Consider the following 15,298-nt stretch of genomic DNA (forward strand, 5'->3'; position numbering starts at 1 on the left):
GCCCGAGCCGATCGCTGCTGTTAACCCTTTACACACTGCGGTCAAACGTGACCGCAGTGTGTAAACGGCGCCGGCGGCATGGGCGCCACCATGTTTCGCCGATCGCCGCCCTCCTGAACGTCACATGAGGGCGGTGATCGGTTGCTATGACAGCCGGAAGCCTATTGAAGGCTTCCAGGCTTGTCTCTGCACTAGATCTATTAGACGATGCCAGAGGCATCATCTGATAGAAGTGCTGGGATTCTGCTATTCACTGCAGTACTGTAGTATTGCAGTGAATAGTATGAGCGATCAGACTCCCTAGGTTTCAAGGTACCTAAGGGGTCTGATCATAAATGTAACAGAAGAAAAAAAAAAGTTTGGTAAAATAAAAAAAATATAAAAGTTCAAATCACCCCCCTTTCCCTAGATTAGCTATAAAAGTAATTAAAGAACATTAAACATAAACATATTAGGTATCCCTGCGCTCCAAAATGCCCGAACTATTAGAATATTAAAACATTTATCCCGTACTGCGAACGGCGTAGCGGCAAAAAAAATAAAAACAGCCAAAAAGCGTTTTTTTCAACACTTTGCCTCCTATAAAAAATTGAATAAAAAGTGATCAAACCATCAGATCTTTCCCCAAATGGTATCAATAGAAACGTCATCTTGTCCCGCATAAAAAGACACCACAACCAGCTCCATACATGGAAATATGAAAAAGTTACAGGTGTTAGAACATGATGACACAAAATTTTTTTTCTATTTTGCAAAGTTTATCATTTTTTTAAAAGTATCAAAACATTTCAAATACTATATAAATTTGGTATCACCGCGTTCGTACTGACACGTAGAACACAGGTAACATGTCATTTGTACCAAACAGTGAACGCTGTAAAAATTAAACCCATAAGAAAATGGCGCAAATGCATTTTTTCTCCAATTGCACCTCATTCTGAATTTTTTTCCAGCTTCCCAGTACATTGCACAGCATATTGAATGATGCCATTACAAAGTACAATTTGTCCCGCAAACAATAAGCCATCATGTGACTCTGTGAACTGAAAAATGAAAAAGTTATGGCTCTTGAAATGTGAGGAGGGAAAAACGAAAATGCGAAACCAAAAAATGGCCGGGTCCTTAAGGGGTTAAAATGACACATATTTGAAGAAAATGAAAATGTAATTTTTTTCATCATTTGTAATAATTCTTGCAAAACAATATTTGTTTGATCAAAATGCTCACTATACCCCTCAAGGAATACCTGAAGGGGTCTAGTTTTACAAATTGGGTCATTTAATGGGAGTTTCTGTCATTATGCCACCTATTCCTGTCTGCAAACATACCGTATTTTCCGGACTATAAGGCGCACATAAAAACCTACGATTTCCTCAGAAATCGTAAGTGCGGCTTATAGTCCGGTGCGGCTTATATATGGATGGAAGCGGCGGCAAAGTCTGCGTGCCGCTTCCATACATACATAAAAGGCACCGTAAGGGTGCATTCACACTACAGAACGCCGGCGTGTAATCACAGCCGTACACGCCGGCGTGACAGCAGGGCTGCCGGACACTTCCTATTCATTTCTATGGTAGCCAGCATGCGAGCGCTCCCCATAGAGATGAATGGAAAAAAGCAGTCCATTCATTTCTATGGGGAGCGCTCGCATGCCGGCTCCCATAGAAATGAATGGGAAGTGTCCGGCAGCCCTGCTGTCACGCCGGCCTGAAACAGAACGTGAAACTTACCCAGCGGTGCAGGGCGGGCGGGCATTCAGGCCTCCTCTTCCTCCGATGTTCCGTCCTTCTCCTCCGGCGCTCGCTGATAATGGCCGGGGCGCATGCGCAATATCATAATGCTTCTACTACGGCTACGCATGCGCCCAGGCCATTATCAGTTAGCGAGCGGCGGAGGAGGAGGACGGAACATCGGAGGAAGAGGAGGCCTGAATGCCCACCCTGCACCGCTCGGTAAGTTTCACATTCTGTTTCAGGCTTTTATTTTAAAACGGGGGGGGGGGGGGGGGGGGGTAGTTTAATATGACTTTTACGGTTGGGCTCTATCAGCATGATTTTGCTGATAGAGCCCCTCCTCGCCTGCCGAGCGCTTCCAATAGAAGCGGCTGGCACGCGGGGGGTTAAGCGGCCACTGGCAAAGTCTGCCTGCCGGCGCTTTCAATAACATATAATGCGCACCGGACTGCGGCTTATAGTCCGGTGCGCCTTATATATGAACCGAGACGGACTATAAGGCGCTCATGGGCAATGCGGCTTATAGTCCAGTGCGCCTTATAGTCCGTAAAATACGGTAGCTTGGTACAGGAAAAAATCACAAACTCCAAATTTCCAAAATTTGCTTATAAACTTGATAAACTTCTAAATTGTCTAAATTACTCAAATATGTTAAAATTATTTCAAATATGCTTGAAACACAAAAGGAACATTTGGAAGTATATAACTACTAACTTTTTTGCCCTGTATTATTGTGCATATGTGAGATATCGCAGCTGAAAGTGGAAAACATTGAAAAATTTTAAAAATTTTCAGCATTTGCGAGTTTTTTAATAAATTTACACAAGTTATATCAGTCTAATTTTACCTTCTCAGTAAAGTACAACATGTCATGAAAAAACAATATCAGAATCGCTTGGATGCCTAAAACTGTTACAGAATTATTCACTGATAAAGTCACACAGGGCAAATTTCCAAAATTTGGCTTGATCATTAAGGTCCAAAATAGACTGGTCACTAAGGGGTTAATATAATAACTGTTACAGAGATTGTATGGAATTAGGAAAAGTCTCTTTTATTAGACACACTGTTACCCCCAATCCAGTACATGGAGCTGAGCTGAGACAAACCATTAGCTGATATTGTTTCCAAAAAAGCAGATCCTTTTGGTTAACACTTCATGAAAGTCAGTAATAAAAGCTTATATTTTTTATGAGACATCTTTAAAAGGAGTCTGTCATCTGAATAATCAATGTTAAGCTACCACAGCACCTTATAGGTCTCATCCCCCTCACCAAGCTCCTACCTCCATACTGGTGAACTGATTCTACATTACTGGGGAAAAAAAATTTTCAGCAATATGCTAATGTGCTACAAGGTTCAGAGCCCGACATTACCAGTTTAGGATCTCAGCCAAAAATCCTGCCTAGCACTGCCCTCCTAATCACCATTGACAAATTGTCAAGCAGGGTAAGCAGGACTCTCACTATCTCCCCTAAGAGTCCTTTCTGGATTTACTCTACTTCTTAGGGAGCCTGCATACGGCATAAACCCTCGCTCATTCTGAACGTAAAACTCGTTCAGAGTGAGCGGCGTAAAAATTAGATCCCATTGACTTGAATGGGTGCCGGCATACGCAGGCTCCCCATTGATATCAATGGGAGGCTTTTTTCCCTATTGCTTTCAATGTATTACGCGCATATCACATTGAAAGCAATAGGTAAAAAAGCCTCCCATTGATTTCAATGGGGAGAGTGCATATGCCGGCACCCATTCAAGTCAATGGGATCTGTTTTTTACACCGCTCACTCTGAATGAGTTTTACGTTCATAATGAGTGAGGGTTGGTTCACACTAGCGCTTGTATTCCGTCCGCAAGGAGTCCGCATGGAAACCCCCCGGACGGAATACCAACGCTAATGCAAGCGCTGTGCAGTTAAGCACACGGAGCCCACAGACTATAATGGGCTCCATGTGCTTGCCGCGCACTGCCCGCACAATTAATTTGTGAGGGCAGTGCGCAGCAAGCACACGGAGCCCATTATAGTCTATGGGCTCCATGTGCTTCGCAAGCACATCGCTTGCAATTGCGATTGCATTCCGTCCGGGGGGTCTCCATGCGGACTCCTTGCGGACAGAATACAAGCGCTAGTGTGAACCAACCCTGAGCGTTTACTCCGTGTGCAGGCTCTCTTACTTAGAAAACCTGTTCCAAATCACACAAACCTATATATCACAGGGCATAGCTTTTCTCCTGCTCTCACATAGGACAGCACATCTGAGCGGTGTTGTGGTGTTAGATTTTCCTACGTTTATGCTTAAACTTCTATGTAAGGTCTTGTTAAGTCACGTTCCCAAATATTTCTGTATAATTTTCTTTCTCTTCACGTTTCCCTGGAGGAAGAGAAGATGATGCGGAAAAGGAAGAGAGAACGTATTTCCCAGTAAGTGCGATAGTGTATATCACTGTATTACAAAGATCAGTCAATGGTGGCCTGTCTTTAGAATAGGTCATCAATATCAGATCAGTAAGGGTGAGTTCACACTGAGTATACGCCAGCTTATTCTGAATGTAAAACACGTTCAGAATCAGCGGCGTATAAAGCAGTTCCATTCATTTCTATGGGAGCCGGCATACGAGCGCTCCCCATAGAAATGAATGGGCTGCTTTTTTCACTACGAGCAGTCCCATTGAAGTGAATGGGAAGCACTCGCGTGTACGGCTCGGCATGAGTAGAGCTAGCCATACACACGAGCACTTTCCATTCACTTCAATGGGACTGCTCGTAGTGAAAAAAGCAGCCCATTCATTTTTATGGGGTGCGCTCGTATGCCGAGTCCCATAGAAATGAATGGAACTGCTTTATACGCCGCTGATTCTGAACGTGTTTCAGAATAAGCTGGCGTATACTCAGTGTGAACTCACCCTAAGAGTCTGTCAAATGACACCACCACCTATCATCTAATTTCCACTCAGAGCCAGTAGAAGATGGCTTCATCCACTATGTAGTGGCCTTGTAGTTCTATGGCAGCTCAGCTCCCATTCACTTGAAGCAAAGACATTACACAGTTTAAGGAGCCATCTAAGGAGCCAACTCTTTACATATATCATCTGATCCGTGTGGGAAGGGGGGCGGTCAGATGTTGGAGCTACTGAAGTAATATTAATGACCTAACCTAAGGATAACACATCAATATCTAATCTTGGACAGACACTTTAATACGAGATTGACCCATGAGGAGACCAGGGTGAATGTTACCTTTTGTTATTAAGTGTTTGCACCTTAAACATACTATACTGCAAAAACCAAATCATGCATAATTCTTTAAAGATTCACTTATCTTGTCACTTGGGGTTTGTAGACTTCTAAACTACAGAGCCATATGCACTCCTTGTACCTATGAATGGGCCCTTTATACAATGGAAGATTATTCCCCTAGATGAATGCAGTGTATTTAAGAGAAAGAAATCTTCTTACTATGGCATCTGATGACACATGGCTCTGTATACAATCTCTCAGATATCATAAGAATGAATAGTAGAAACCTCTACATGGTACAATATTAATTCATAGGCACATTGTGGCCCACTATGGTCCTATATATGTCCTTTTTTACCATATTTTGGAACCTGGATAAACTATAATGGGTCGTGAACATGAGGCTTAATATAGTTTCTTCTCTCACAGTTCACGGACGGACCCTGAGGAGGAAGCCAAGAAGAGGAAGATGGAGGACAGCGTCTTGCAGAAAGAAAAGACTGCTTACTTCAAACTCCTGGGTAAAATACTCCTTCCAGCCCCTACGACCTGACGGAAAGTATCTTATTTTTACACAAAAGTATGCATAATGGGTCTAAAGAGACTGCTGCATAGTGGCATGGCCACAGGCTGGTATTATTACGCTGGGAGGGGCTTAAACCTGTGGCCCTTCCCACCCGGGTAATATCAGGCTTCTGCTACTTGTTATATCTGGCAGGTTATACCCAGTCAGATATAACAAGTAGGAGGGTGGGAAGGGCCACAGTTTATGACCCTTTGCATACCAGGCCACGGCTTCTCCAATGCCTGCCCTTTTCTTAAGATACACCCCTGACAGCGTTGGGTACCAGTGTAATAACTGAGGGTTTAGTGCCAGCCTTTTCACAGGCTAAGGGCCCCTTCAACGGAGTATATGCTCGCTGATTCTGAACGTGTAAACATTCCGAATCAGCAACGTTTAAAACAGATCCCATTGCTTTCTATGGGAGCCGGCATACGTGCGCACCCCATAGAAATGAATGGGCTGCCTTAGCAGAGCGCCGGCATGACTGCTGGTTGTAGGTAGTTTAGGGGAGGCGGAGGTATCCTACTTACCCTCCCCATCTTCATAGCAGCGCTGGTGCTGCTATTCGTCCCGGCAGCGGAAATGGTGGGCGGGGCTAAGCGAGGCTTCCGGCGGTTGCACCGGAGAGCCTCACTTGTGGGCATTGCAGCTGGCTGGATGCTGTGCACTGTGCTCCGTGTGCACAGGAAAGCCGGCTGCTGCCTCTACTGTTGTATCCATTGTCCCTGCTGCTATAGGATGAGCTGGGAGATGCCCGCTGTGCATATGCTGCGGGGAGTTCACTCTCCCAGCTCACTCAAGAGGCAGACGCAGCAGCCGGCATACAGCAGAGGCGCAGCCGGCTTTCCTGTGCACACGGAGCACAGTGCACAGCATCCAGCCGGCTGCAATGCCCACGAGTGAGGCTCTCCGGCGCAACCGCCTGAAGCCTCGCTTAGCCCCGCTCACCATTTCCGCTGCCGGGACAAATAACAGCACCAGCGCTGCTACAAAGATGGGGAGGGTAAGTAGGATACCTCCACCTCCCCCCCCCACTAAACTACCTACAACCAGCAGTCATGCCAGAGCTCTGCTAAGGAAGTCGCACCATAATAAGACATTCCTCCGAAAATAAGACAGGTCCTATATTTAGGACAAGGATTTAATATAAGACACTGTCTTATTTTCGGGGAAACACGGTATTATTACAATGTGTTGTATTATGTAGATTTAGTATACTTACAGACAAAACATAGTATAGTATATAGAATACAATGTATCAGTAAAAGTATACACAATGATAAAGCAGTTTGTTCTTTTGCTGTAGATATAAAGATATTCTGAACATTTCAGAAGGTATTGATGAAATACATTAAACTAATATCTTATTTTTGTTACTTTGATAGACGACGAGGACATCAAGCTGTACCTAGACAGGGACAGATGTCTTAAGACCTCAGACAAGGTATCATGATATAGAGGGAAAGAATAGAAAATATTCCTGAGCTTTGCAAACTATGACCTGATATCAGTATTAGATACTATACAATGATATATAACCCCAATCTATGCTGCAGTCAGGTTGTAACTAGATATCAGTATACACAAGAATATACTGAGCTCATATATCTGTATTGCATACTATTATGTATTAGGAAACCTATGGCAAACTTCTAACTCTCCTTTTATCCCACTAGTATCTCCTGGCGATGGTCCTGACCTACTTTAGAAGAGCCAAGCTGCGTATAAAGGAATATCGCCAGTATTTCTTTCCTTCTCTGTAAGTTTCTATTATTATTAGCCCAATCTATACCTATAGTATGTGTTTGAGAGAAGACAGTCGTCAAATTCCCTTTCTAGGCTTATAACAGCCATTAATTGTACAACCGTAGATATAGTGAGCTACAACACTCTGCTATTAACATGCCATTCATACTCTTCTAGACAACAGTTCTCCTCATTACCTTTTTTTTTACATGTTCTATAATTTCTTTGCCCTACTTTTTATTTCTTCCAGGTTTTTAGCAAACCAGTTTGAAGAAGATGAAGAATTTCGAGAGGAGATCTACGCCTGGACCCCTGGACGAACATTAAGGACGATTAAGAGGAACCAGCTGCTTCACCTTCGTGACCTAATGCTCATCAAGATGGACTTCAGAGCTTGGGTAGAAAAGGAAACCTGCGATCTGGTGTGTAGCATAAACCAGAAAGATGTAAACTTTGAACTAAAGCTTGTGGTGATTCTAATAATTGTAGATTATGTTACATTCTAGATCATGGCACAAGACCCCGACCACTGGGCATGGAAGAGACAGAGAGAAGACCATCACAGCTGGGCTATACGCTGGTTCAGGAGGGATATTTCAGAATTCACCATAAGAGGCCCATGGACCACCCTTCCAACCTGCTCTCTTTGTAACCCCATTCTAGATTCGAGCAAGGAAGAAGAGGAGAAAGACATTCATCATCAGACAGACACAGAGGAGAAACCCGGAACATCAGTCACAATCATCTCAGGTAAGTGTATCCATTGTGTGAAAGAGAACTTCAAGTAGGGAGCCATTCACATGACGTTTCTGCTGTCCATTCAGCAGATCCGTTCAATGGATCTATTTTTTTTAATAGTAAATATGGATACAAATATGCAGAATTAAAAAGCAGAGCCATGAATACTGGTGTGTAGAAATGGGCGAACCTCACTAGATTTGTTTCCACAAATATTTGTGAGGTTTGCCCCTCCCCCCTTCTTTTCCAAAAGTGCTATTATTATATCTGGGGTCATCTCAGACACCAGAATATAATTAGTGCAGCCCCAAGGGGGTGAATGAAAATAACAAACAGCTCCTTTGCATCTTCTTCTGGCCAAGGAGGTCGGGGGTTGAAGCCACTTCTATGGGATTGTTATGGCATATTGTAGAACCTTAAATACCTTTTCAATGAGAAGTTGCTGTAGAAAAGCTTGGTAACATTGCTCTGCTTCTATTCTATAATAAATGTGTTACTAAAGTTTTCCTTCTATCATTTCTACTTATATGTACAGCAACCAGACCAACAAGAAGAAGAAGAAGAAGAAGAAGAACTAAGAAGACACGATGGAAGACATCGACCAGACGTCCAAGGAGAACAGCAGCACAGGATGAAGACCGAAATCATGGAGAGAAGTATCCTCCATAGTCACACACACATAAATACACTCGTTACATCACTATACACAGTCACTGCACATACACACAATCATCACACACATGCATACACATATACACTGATACTTGCTCTAGCGGTCGCCTCCCTTAGTATGCCCAGAGGAGGGGCAATACAGTGGCCATGGTTTCCCTGCAGGTTTCCTCCACTGGGGGTTTTTCCTGCCCTGAGTGTTGCTGTACGCTCTTCGTGAGTGATGGGAGGTAACCAGCACATATAAAAATAGATAGAATAAAATACATAGAATAAATTTCACATTAACTTTCTTTATCGTCTCCGTGTTATTTCTTCTATTTCTGTGTGTGAATATGTGTTTTATTTACAATCTATAATGACATTTGGGTATCTGGAATCCCATGATGGAATTTCCACAAAGTTCTCTCTGACTCCTAGTTAATGTTAATAGAGCAGCTATAGGGGATTGGGGGGTAGCAGTCACACCCGTGCTCTGTTGTCACATAAGAAGAGACTAGTGTAATGGTAATTGGGGGACAGTTACACATTTTATAATGGAAATTCTGCTTCATGCTTTATATAACGCAATACTTTTCCCCGCTTCCTAGTATGAGGCTGAGTTCACACGTAGTAAAGTGGAGCGCAATCTGGCACGTATACGGCGTGTCAGAGTTTGCGCGCTCAAAAAGATCCCATTGATTTCAATGGGAGTTACGAGTGTATACACCGTGTAATTTTGCGCCTGTAATTTTGCAGCCGCAAAACAAATGGGGAAAAGGGACATCGACAATACAAAGAGGACCATGAGGTACAGATGTGTGAGTGTCCAATCCCAGGGCCTCAACAAAAACATAAGGGACTCCGGCGCCCAGGTGCCTAGGTGTCCAATCCTGGAGCATGGGGAAATAACACAAGAGGATGAACTGGAGCAATATCCTCTGTTCGCACTGTATGATGAAACAAGAAGTACCAGGGGTAGTGTCCACAAGTTCAGCACCAAGATAAGGGACAAAAACTTGGTGGCTATGTACAACCAGAAAGAGTTCAACTAATCACTCCAAGGGTCACACATCTTGAGCTCCCCAATCAGGTGTTGACTGGGGGACACAAAACTTACTTTTAGCAGCTTCCTCAATGCTCAGCTTCTGCAGATGGTTATCCCAATGGCAGGAGGTGAGGATGGCATGGATGATGTTGATGACTCCAGCAATCCGGATTTCTGTTGCAGTTCTTGAGCCAACTTCCTCTCCATGGCCCAGTAGAAGGCAATCACAGTTGCTGATGTATTGGAGTGACCTCCCACAGAAGTGTGGTCACCCCCTGAGATTGTGATGGTGCTCAGGGCAGCAGGCAGTAATGAAAGAGGAGCAGGGGGTGACGGTGTTACTGGTGCTGCCCATAAACAAAACCTGCGGCTACTGGTAGTAGGCGACCTGGGATAGCTGTGGCTGACTCCTCCCACAACTCTCATAATGGCAGTGACACAGGAATCCGCTCAACGTCAACTGCCCAGAAGACCTTTATGTGGAAATAATTTTGAGATGTTTTAAGTTATCAAAGTGATTCTGAGATTATGTTTATACCCAAATTACTTCATAAATTGAATTTACCATATCTCTGCTTTATGTTGCATTAAATCTTTATTCACCCTTTTATGTTTTTCACATATTATAAGGTTAACAAGTCAAACAGTAATTTTCCAAAATTTCAAGAATAATTCCATAACACATTTTTCAAGGGACCAGTTCAGTTCTGAAGGGTTCTTGAAAGGCCTCTCTAATAGAAACCCCCATAATTCACCCTATTCTCAAAACTGAACCCCTGAAAGAATTGAAAACAGTACTTAGGAAGTTTCTCAACCCTTTCAGCATTTCACAGCAATTAAAACAAAATTGAAGTCAAATTTACCCTCTTCAATTTCTGTCACTAATCTATTCATTTAGCTCTAGAATTTACACATTCACACGGGGTTAAAAGAGAAAGTGCATTCTACAACCTGTTGCGCAATTTCTCCCGAGTGTGAAATTATCCCACATGTGGATGTAATCTAATGTATGGCCACACTGTAGGGTCCAGAATGGAAGGCACACTATTGGGATAAAGGAGGGCAGATTTTGCTGGAATCTGTTGCAGGCACCATGTTGCATTTGCAGAGTCCCTGAAGTGCCAGAACAGTGGAGCCACCCCTCCACAAATGACCCCATTTTTGAAACTAGACCCCTCAAGGAATTTATCAAGGGGTATAGTGAGTACTTTATTAGTTTATTTATTAGGGTATTAGTGATAAACCAAATCTCCAATTATTGAAATTGATTTTAATGTTAAAAAGTTGTGCAGGGATAGAATTCCTGCATTAAATTTGGAAGGGATTCTACAGGCTGAGTTATCAAAAAAAAAGAAGGTAATCTACATGTGTAAGGGCTCGTTCACATCTGCGCCCGGGTCTCCGTTCTGCAGGTTTCCGTTTCCTGCACAAAACAGAGGCAGGAGACGGAAACCTGCAGGACTCTTTCATACCCATCCATTTGAATGGGTTTGAAAGCTGTCCGGCCGTGAACGTCGGAGAGCATAAAAAGCAAAACCGTTTTTTTTTAATCCGGTCACAGAGTCGGACATGCAGTACTCTGTGTCCGGATTTAAAAAACCGGTTTCGCGGCGGAGAGCATAAAACGCTCATCGCCGCTCACGGCCGGACCCGGTCTGTGGTTTCCGTCTTCTTGCATGCAGAAGACAGAAACCACAGAACGGAGACCCGAACGCAGGTGTGAACCTAGTGTTAGATACATTGTATGTGGTCCCTTTACACTAAAATCAGACAATCGCTTTTCTCAATTTTTCTGAAGCCCATGACAGCACACCATTAATTTAACTGCCAGTAGGAGAACGGTTTTTCTCTCAGTTTTTGTAGTTATTGTTGTTAGGTGAGACCCCAACAACAGAGAGGCAAGGGAAGCCTACAACAATCTATGCAAGCAATACAAAGACACCCTCAGAGAGAAGGAACAGAAGTACCTCTCCCACAAAGTGGAGCAACTCGAGGACTCCCTCCAGGGCAGCTCATTCTGGGAGACCTGGCACCGTATGGACACAAAGCCCAAGAAAAACTCCCTCCACATCCAAAACGGCAACATCTGGCTCAACTACTTCAGAGGTCTCTACAAAAACATCCCAGAAGAAGACCTAACCCCAGAACAGCAACAGATAATCACCAAACTGAGGGATATGGAGAAGGACATCAAAGACTTCCAGTACCCTCTGGACTCACCAATCACTATAAAAGATATACAGGAAAGATTGTCCCTGCTGAAAGGCAAAAAGGCCAGTGGCCCTACCAGAGATGATTAAATACAGCCCCAGACATACATACGGCACTGGCAAAACTATTCACCCTCGTCCTCAACACCGGATACTTCCCCAAGACTGGAACAAAGGCCTCATAAACCCTATCTAAAAGAATGGGGACCAATACAACCCCAACAACTACAGAGGCATCTGCGTCAGCAGCACGCTGGGGAAACTGTTCAACAGCATCATCAATAACAGAATCCTCACCTTCCTCGCAGAACACGAGGTCCTCTGCAAGAGCCAAGCAGGGTTCATGCCAAACCACCGCACCACAGACCATATCTACACCCTGCACAACATCATCAAGACCCACGTCCACAACTCCAGAAGAAGCAAGATATTCGCCTGCTTCGTAGACTTTAAGAAGTAAAGTGATTCAGTATGGCACCCGGGTCTGCTCCTGAAACTCCTAGAGAGTGGAATAGGAGGAAGAACGTATGACGTCATCAAGAGCTTCTACACCGGAAACCAGTGCTGTGTGAAGGTGAACGGGAAAAGGACAGCATACTTCCAACAGGCCCGAGGGGTCAGACAGGGCTGTAGACTGAGCCCAACGCTCTTCAACATCTACATCAATGAACTGGCTACAGCCCTGGAGGCCTCCCCAACCCCAGGCCTCACCCTGAACGACCATAAGGTGAAGTTCCTGCTATACGCCGACGACCTCCTAGTCCTGTCCCCCACCGAGAAAGACCTCCAAGAAAGCCTGTCAGTGCTGGAAAAATTCAGCACCGCATGGGCTCTACCCATCAACTAGAAGAAGACCAAAGTCATGGTATTTCAGAAGAAGGGCCACAACAAAGCCCCCACCCCACAATTCACACTGAACGGCTCCACACTGGAGAAAACCAACAGCTACACCTACCTGGGGCTGGAGCTCAGCCAATCAGGAAGCTTCAAAGCAGCAATAGAAACTCTGAAAGGAAAAGCCTGCAGAACCTTCTACGCCACTAGAAGACGGCTGTACCACCTCAAACCACCGGTGAGGGTCTGGCTGAAGATATTTGACGCAGTCATCGCTCCGATCCTTCTCTATGGCAGTGAGGTTTGGGGCCCAGCCACCTACCCAGACCAGTCAAAGTGGGATTCCATTCCAGCCCAACAGGGACCTTCCACCTGGAGTTCTACAAGTACCTCCTCCATGTCCACCGCAGCACCTCCAACATGGGATGCCGGGCAGAGCTAGGCAGACTCCCCCTATGACGCACCATGCAGAAGAGGGCTCTATCATTCTGGACACACATACAGGGCAGCAGCCCTGGCTCTTACCACCACCAAGCCTGGATGAGCCACAGAGCCCTGATCAAATCCTATACCCCCAACCAAGCATCAGCCATCTGCCAAGCCAAAACCATCAACATGCCCTGAACAAGGCTCAAATAAAAGGAGTAATTGAGAGACAAAGAGCAGTACATCGAGGAATGGAGAAGCGCAATAAATAACTCCAAGAAACTCAATGTGTACCAGTCATTGCAAAAGGACTACACCATGGCCACCTACCTGGAGAGAATACCCCACCCCAAACACAGACAGACCCTGAGCCGGTACAGACTGAGTGCCCACAACCTGGACATGGAGACGGGGCGACACAGGCAGACGTACAAGCCTCGGGAGAACAGACTGTGCTAGCACTGTGACCAGGGGGCCCTAGAAGACGAGACCCACTTCCTGCTGCACTGCACCAAATACTCAGCTGTGATGGCTGTCTACTTCCAAAGACTCTCTGCCCACATCCCAGACTTCACATCTGCAGACGAGAAGAGGAAATTCTACATCCTACTGGGAGAAGAAGAGTCCACTGTGGAGATCGCTGCCCAATATGTGTCCAGCTGTCACCAAACAAGAGGAAGATGAGACCCCACGGACTGTTATACCACAAATCACCCACCCCTCCCCACTCCCCCACATAGCTGTCACTAACTAAGAGGAAGATGAGACCCCACGGACTGTTATAGACTTCTGGAGAGAGCGTAACTCTGAACGCGGGACAGGGATTGGGAGGGTCTCAAAAAAGTAAAGGAGTTTAGGGAGGAGAGTAATTTTAACCGCCGTGATGTGGCCGATAAGAGAGATGGGGAGAGAACGCCATTTATCTAACAGGGCTCGTACGATCACAGGCAAGGGTAATTAGCTGAGTAGAGGGACGAATAGGAGGGCGAAAGCTGAATCCCCAAGTAATGAAGAGAGTGAGTACGCCATTGGAAGTCGATGTTAGATTTGAGTAGCTGTAAGGTCTCACCAGGGATATTGATGGGGAGAGCTTCCGTTTTAGTAGGATTAACCTTATAACTAGAGATGAGTGAACACCGTTCGATTGAATAGGTATTCGATGGAATATCAGGCCGTTCGAAGTATTCGCTCCCAAACGAATACCACGCACAATACGCAGTAAAAATTTGTTTCCCCTCCCACCTTCCCTGGCGCATTTTTTGCACCAATAACTGCACAGGGGAGGTGGGACAGGAACTACGACAACGGAGGCAGTGAAAAAAATTGAAAAAACCCATTGGCTGACGAAAACATGTGACCTCCCATTTATAAGAACGGCCGTCGCCATATTCGCCAGATTTGCGGTCAGAGATAGGGAGAGAGAGAGATCTGCTGAGGGCTAGATAGGGTTTAGCTTCAGATAGGCAGGGAAAAACCGAAGAACAACAACAGCTTTTCTCAGAGCTATACACTGTAGGGACAGGAGTCCAGCTTTCCACGGATGGTGGAAAACAGGGATACAGAACAGTTACTTCTTACTATATACATGCACACCAGCTTTTGTTAGGGGTGTTCCCACACAAAATAGCAGGAATCCACAGCAGTTACTTCTTGCTATATACGTGACAAACAGCTTTTATTAGGGGTGTCCCCCCAAAAAAATAGCAGGAATCCACAGCAGTTATTTCTTGCTATATACGTGAAAAACAGCTTTTCTCTGGGGTGTACCCAAAAACATAGCAGGAATCCACAGCAATTACTTCTTACTATATACGTGACAAACAGCTTTTCTCTGGGGTGTATAGACCATAAAAAGGGCATTAGAATACCTCAAAAAATGCGTAAGGCTAGCGCAAGGGGTCAAGGACGGGGGCGTGGAAATGCAGATGTGGAGCAAGGTTGCGCTCAACCAACAGTGTCTACTGTGCCTACTGCTCTGCGGCAGCAAGCATTGCGCTTCCCCATAGTCTCCGGCTTGATGGCCACATTAAGTAGGGTGCAGGGTACAACCCTAACCAGGCCCGAGCACCAGGAAGAGGTGTTACAATGGCTGGCGGACAACGCTTCCAGCAC

The sequence above is a fragment of the Leptodactylus fuscus genome, chromosome 1 (assembly GCF_031893055.1).
Source record: "Leptodactylus fuscus isolate aLepFus1 chromosome 1, aLepFus1.hap2, whole genome shotgun sequence".
NCBI lineage: Eukaryota > Metazoa > Chordata > Amphibia > Anura > Leptodactylidae > Leptodactylus > Leptodactylus fuscus.